The sequence below is a fragment of the Colossoma macropomum genome, unplaced genomic scaffold (assembly GCF_904425465.1).
Source record: "Colossoma macropomum unplaced genomic scaffold, Colossoma_macropomum, whole genome shotgun sequence".
NCBI classification, from domain to species: Eukaryota; Metazoa; Chordata; class Actinopteri; order Characiformes; family Serrasalmidae; genus Colossoma; species Colossoma macropomum.
Genome location: NW_023494799.1, coordinates 40,124,007 through 40,131,225, shown reverse-complemented (window position 1 = coordinate 40,131,225; position 7,219 = coordinate 40,124,007).

Below are 7,219 nucleotides of genomic sequence, written 5' to 3'. Positions count from 1 at the left end.
TTTTAGTGTTTCAGTAAATCCTTCAGTAAATACTTCAACTTGAAGCCTCACTCTGAGGAGGCTTTAGTACAGTACGCTTCACTTTACTTAGAGCGGACAAATACAACTTATGAACTCTTATAATTTGTTATGAACAGTACTTATAATGTATGATGTTAACAATTCACAATGCATAATAAACATGGCTGTAATGTGTAATGCATTTTTATAAATATTTATAGCTATGTTTATAATGTCTTATGAATGCATTATAACGTTATGAATGTGTTTATAGATGCTTACAAAGGTGACATTCATAGAAAGTGTTACCAAAGCTACTTTAGTGACTGCGTTTATATGCAGATAAAACAGAGCTCAGAGTCTAAGATCACACCCAGGTTTTGTACTGCAGGTTTGGTCTATGTAGCCAAAGAGCCACGTTTCTCATAAAGCATTTTTCTCTGAGTTTCTGTACAAACAATCAATATTTCAGTTTTTTCATGATTTAATTATAGAAATTTTGCAATATCCATATACAGTAATGTGCAAGAGACTGTCCATTAACTTAATTTTCATTCTAATCTATTAAGTACAAGTTATTCATTTTTCATGCATCAGGAAAAAAAAGCAGAAAACATATCTGACAGAAAATTACAGCTGCCTCAACAACCAAATATAATGTTAATTTTTCAGTATTTGTTGTGTCCACACTACTTTTTCAGACTTTCTTTCAGTTTTTTTAAGAAAACCGCAGGGATATTTTTCCACACCTCCAGAGTTCAGTCTTAGAAGTTGGTTGCATTTTGTGTTTCTCACAATACAAATAATCCCAAACACATTCAGTACTGTCGAGGTCTGGACTCTGGAGTGGTCAGTCCATTGTTCTGAGAACAGCAGAGGCTTCTTTGTTTATTTGCAAATGTTTTTCTATTTTCTATCTCCTCAGTTTCAGCTTCGTCACAGCGTCCTTTTAGATCCACAGCCATGAGCTGCTTTATCACAATGGAAGGATGGACAGAAACACTTTTAGAGTTTTTCAGATCTGAAGCATGAATAGGGCTTGATTTTCTCCTCTCTGTAAGTACTGTTTATCTGACCGGGTCAGTTGGTGGTACACCAGGTCGTGCACAATTGTTAGGAGTTGTTCCGTTTTTAATTTTATATTTTCATATTTTTTTTAATTCCACTTTTGGAAATGTCTGTTCCTTTGGCATTCCTCTTCCTTATGCAAGTGAATTCTATCCAATTTCATCAGAAATGTCTCTAAAAAATGAACAGCTTCTGCGTAGTGACCGCTTCGACTTTTGCACAGTACTGTATTAGTAGACATAAAAGCATATCATTTGAAAATACTCGAGAGTACAAATCCAGCAAAATCCTTACTTGAGTACATGCGACTCACTCCTTACTACCCATGGACACATGAATGCTTGGCCCTTTTTGAAAAGTTCTGTCTGTTCTGCCCAGTTTTTCTAATTCAATTATTATTAGAGGAAATTAATTAAATTATCATTTCAACTTTCAAAGAATTCCATATTGAAATGCCTTAGAATAACAGTACCATTGTTAGTTTTGGCCCATGCTAAATACATGAGATTCATTATGATTGATACATTTTCTATAAGTGACGAAGGGCTTTTCTGTTGGCTTTAGCATACAGAAGGAATGAATGGCAGGTGTGCTTGAAGCTCTTCAGGCTGTGTTCGAATGAGGGCGTCAAGCGGACTAATAAAGTGCAGTCTGTTCTTCAGTTTGGCCTTACACCAATAAAAGAGGCGCACATCCAAGAGAGGGGGCCCTGGATAATTTCATTAATGGTGAAAAACACTGGACATCTCTCTCAGCTACACTGAAACAATACGCTTTTTTCTTCTAACTTTCATTTTCAAAGAAGAAAAGAAACTCGCCTACCGACTTCTTTCAGGCGAAATTCCTCTCAAGCCTGGATGGGGATGAATAGCTCAATTTATCTTCTCATTACTATTAAATTCTAATGGGTTGCAATCAATGATGTCCTCAAGTTTTATCTTAATTTCAAAGATACAGTTTTAAAAGGACGAGATCTAGTCTTCCATATCAGGCTAGTTCAACAAAGCCAGGGTACTTAAGTTTCCACTTAAGTAAAAAAATGGAGTATAAAAAATGATTCAAAGATGTAGAGAAAATGGGACTCATAACAACCATGTACCACCAAAACTGTCACCAAACAGCACTTGCAGCTTTCGTCTCTGAGAGAGAGGAGAAAACTGAAGCTTCAGTACTGAAAACATCCACAGGTGTTTTTCTCCATCGCTCCACTGTCAGAGGACAACGCTAGGGGGTCTGAAAAGGCTGTGTAGCTGTCAAAAAGCTGTTACAGAGAAAAGGAAATACAAGCTACACAAGTTCTTTAGGAAGGGAAAAGTCAAAGGGAAATAAGTGAAAAACAGGAGTTTTGAATAATGGAGTTCAAAAAACTATTAAAAGAGAAAAAGTGACTCCAAACAACAGTGCAAGACCTGGTAGACCAGCAAAACTGTCACCATCAGATAAACAACGCTTACGGCTTCCAGGAGCAGGAGAAAATCAAGCTGCTTCAGATCTGAAAACATCCACAGGTGTTTCTGTCCATCCTTCCACTGTGAGAAGCTGTCAAGAATCAGTTACTGAGAAAAGGAAACAGACAGAAAAGGAGATCCACAGCAGTGCTGCTGGAGTTTTTAAACACCTCAGTGTCGCTGCTGGACTGAGAATAGTCCACCAAACAAAAACATCCAGCCAACAGCGTCCTGTGGGCAGCGTCCTGTGGGCAGCGTCCTGTGACCACTGATGAAGGACTAGAGGATGACCAACACAAACTGTGCAGCAGCAGATGAGCTATCGTCTCTGACTTTACATCTACAAGGTGGACCGACAAGGTAGGAGTGTCTAATAGAGTGGACAGTGAGTGGATACAGTGTTTAAAAACTCCAGACGCACTGCTGCGTCTGATCCACTCAGACCAGCACAACACACACAAACACACCACCACCACGTCAGTGTTACTGCAGTGCTGAGAATGATCCACCACCCAAATAGTACCTGCTCTGTGGGGGTCCATGGGGGTCCTGACCACTGAAGAACAGGGTAAAAGGGGGCTAACAAAGTATCAGAGAAACAGATGGACTACAGTCTGTAACTGTAGAACTACAAAGTGCACCTATATAGTAAGTGGAGCTGATAAAATGGACAATGAGTGCAGAAACAAGGAGGTGCTCAGAATGTTATGCCTGATCGGTGTATGCAAATCAAACAAATAAGCTGCTGTTGTTCTCAGAACAATGGATTGACCGCCCCAAAGTCCAGAACTCAACATTACTGAACGTGTCATGAGAACTTCTAAGACTGAATTTTGGTAGAATGGAAAAACATCCCTGCAGATTTCTTTGAAAAAGCTAAAAGCAAGTATCCTGAAAAGAATGGGAGATGTAATAAAGGCTTAATAAAGACACTGAACACTGTAAAATTGATGTTATGTTTAGCTGTTGAGGCTTCTGTGTAATTTTCTGTTAAATATATTTTACTCTTTCTTTCCTGCCTCTGAAAAATGAATAGCTTGTGTAATAACTGTCCTGACTGAAAATCAAATAAATGAAGTGCAGTCTCTGACATTTGCACAGTACTGTACACATAAGCACAATGCATTTTTTTCACTGTACACTGAATTAAGCTTATGTCTAAATTTGGATTTAAAAACTCGGTGCCCAGGATACCAATAAAACCCCTAGTAAACGAGAGAATTGCTCATACTTCATACTATTTACAACGTGCCATATCTGGCAAAAATCAAAACCATGTAAATAACGTTTCTACTTAATCACCGCACAGCAACCTTGGCTGGAAGATTCAGCGCTCTCCAAACTGATGCAGTCAGCTTTGATACCATCTAAGGTGGTCATCTTTCTTCTGCGTTATCTCCTTCTCTCTCTCTCTCTCAGTCTTGGCAAATTGAGTTTTCCTGCAAAGGCACTGTAAATCTCATCCCACAGGATACTTCCTCCCTCATCTTTACTGACAGCTTCCTGATGACACTTAAATCAGATCAGAGCTCGGGCCGGGTCGGAAGGAAAATTCCCCCAATACTTGCAGGATTACTCCCCTGATTGCCTTCCTAAAGATTGGGGGATAAAGACGGGGCCCCCATGAGGCTGTCCTTAACGCAGACGTGATGCAATAACTCCAGTGCCAGCCTTTAAATCTTTTTTGTACTCTGGAGAAGCAGCTGGCCTCATTCTTACCCCCCTCAGCTTCTGAAAGCTCATTGCTAACGACTCTTTTAAAAGAGGTCATATTTTGCTGCAATTTAATGGTAATTTTTCCTTTCATTCTTTTCTTCGTCTGTCGGTATAAATGCCTTCAATACTGTTCAGTGGGGAATTAGATCCTGCAGGAGTCTGCTTTTGCATTACTTCAGAGGTAAGTGTGGGTTAGTAAGGCCAGGCAGTGTGGAATTGTGGGCTGAATGAGTTGGAGTGTTAGACTGCTGAAGTGATTTTGTTTTGTTCAGGAGGCTGTACTGTATAAAATTCTGTTTCAAAGGTGAATTCCACTAATAATGCAACATTTCTGCATAATTCAATTGTTAAGATGTGAAAAAGGGTCATTCAGATTGATTTAATGTGGAATGCACCATTCTGGAGACACAGAGTCAGAATTGTTCACAGTGGTGGTGATAGGAAGCAGACATCTGAAGGAAGGCAATGAGCAGATTAAAAAAAAAAAGATGATGCTTTAGGCCAAAATCTTCTCAAAACTGTCATAAAACTCAAGGCAATAAATGCTTCTGACCTCTGGTTCCTCACCAACACTGAACAATTCTAACCCAGTAAGTTTCTGTAGAACCACTCTGAGTGATTCTGTTAAAATCTTGATGATTTAATCAAGCAGAAATTTTGAAAAATTGATGGATGTCCCCTTTAAAGCCTTTAAAAGGTACCTCAGAGAAAGGTATTACATGAAATGGTTGTGAATGTGTTGTCTGATACCTGAGACACTGTTTTATGAGAGTTTTGTTGGCCTGTTTTTTAAATTAATGTAAATTTAAATTAAATTGCATGTAAAAATAGAAGAACCCTTTTTGATGCCATATAAAACCATTTTCAAAAAGGTTCTATACAGAACCACATACAACACATTTTCCAATACTGTGAAGAACCATTTCACCATGCAAAGAACCATTCAAGCATTAAATGGTTCTATATGGAACTCATGGTTCTAAATATAACCATCTACTAAAGAACCCTTAAAGAATATTCTGTCTTTTTACATGTCTTTTTTGCATATGTTGGATCATTGCGGTGAGGATTTAATTGCATTCAGCCTCAAGAGCATTAGTGTGGTCACGTACTGATGTTGGATGATTAGTCCTGGATCACAAACACGACCCAACTCATCCCAAAGGTACTGGATGGCGCAGTGGGGAACCCTCAGGGCCCTCTAGGCCTTCAGAGAATTGTTGAGTCTCGCCTCGACCCGCCATCCTTCAAGACACGTGGAAGACAAGCATCAAGACTGTTCTCTGTGCTGGCACCCAGGTGGTAGAACGAACTCCCACTGGCTGTCCAAACAGCAGAGTCTCTCGCTGTCTTCAAACGCAGACTGAAGACCGTCTCTTTATACAGCACTTAAATGAGCACTGAGTTAAGTATTCATTGTAATGTAATGTACTGCACTTATTGAAATGTATTGTATTGTGTTGCACTGCTCTGTTCCTTTTTCTCTGGGTATCAACATGGACTTTTGTTTCTAGCAGTATCTGAGCTCAGGACTGGCTTTCTCTCTCATGTAATGCCTTCTAGCAGAGATACTTTCTCTAGATAGACAAAGCACTTTTTGTAAGTCGCTCTGGATAAAAGCGTCTGCTAAATGCTGTAAATGTAAATGTTGAGTCTAGAGTTAAATTCTTGAAAGTCCCAGCAGAAAATTGGCCAATAAGGAATTGTTTTTCTCATTGGCTTCTAGGTAGATATATCTCTTCCAGTGGTTAAGACTTCAAGGGCTGAATTGAAGGCCTTACACATTAGATTAACCATCAGCATGTTTACAAATTGAGGAATCAACCAATCACATTTTAATTTCCATAAGGCAGGACCAAAATTGTTACTCTAGGCCTTCTGGAGATCCTAGTTACATCAACGAGTGCTGTAAATATAAGCGACAGCCTAATCAATGGGCATAGAGGAGACTCTACGCCAGCCTCTCTACTGAAAGATTCACCGTGAAACTGCTAAAAGGTCAAATTTAGGTTCATATGTCCATCACAACCTTTAAGTAAAACATGGACTGTCTTTTAGAAGCTTCAAATGTCTGTGTTTAATTTAGAAAGCCAAAAAATGTTCGATGTTGGCTTCACACCACTAGAATCCCATCAGGACAGTATCAGAAATTAGCATTATTGTAGAGTGAGTTTGGTTTATAATTAATATAGGTTCAAAATACATCCATCACGGTTTTACATTCCATTATGCACCTGATCTGGTCGCCTCCTGCTTTCTTGCCTTTCTGCATGACTGTTGAGGTGGAACTCGTTGCTACCACTTTCTTTATGAAATTCCAAACTGTCAAAACAGATGTAGCCATGGTCAGACAGTAGATAGCCTAACATGTGCCACATATTTTTCGGTGCTGGGCACATTTGATCCTTTGTGTTCCAGAAGGCCTGCAAGTCCTCAGTCGGCAGAAAAGAAATCAAACCTAACAGGATAATAATGGGACACCACAAAGTGAACTCCGTCAAAGACTGAAGGGTCGAGAGGAGGGGAAAAACTGTCTGAGAGTAAAAAAAAGTAATAAAATACTTTCTGACCAGTGAAGCAGCCCATGAAATTGAGGTTTTAGTGGCTGAACGTCTCCCTATTCTTTTGGAACTGTATGAGGTGGAAAGAAGGAAAACTGATTGTTGCGCTCCCCTTTCAAAGAACGCAATCCCTGCAATCAAAATACGGCTGAAGCTTTTGGCCGCATGGAAAGCTCTGCAGTTTGAGGTCGTGTGTGAGCCGTGATACAGGAGACAGCCTCAGCATTAACTGCACTGGGTGCTGGACGGTATCGGGCAGCCATGCTCTGACCCATTACAACTGTCTCGAAGTCTGCATCCGCGCTGAACGGGACATGACGAATCGCTTTCATTTGCGGCCTGTACACGGGGAACTGTTTGAGAAAGTCTTGTAGACAACAAAGTGGGTCTGAGTGGAATGCTCTGGCAGCTATTCACCTCGAAAGT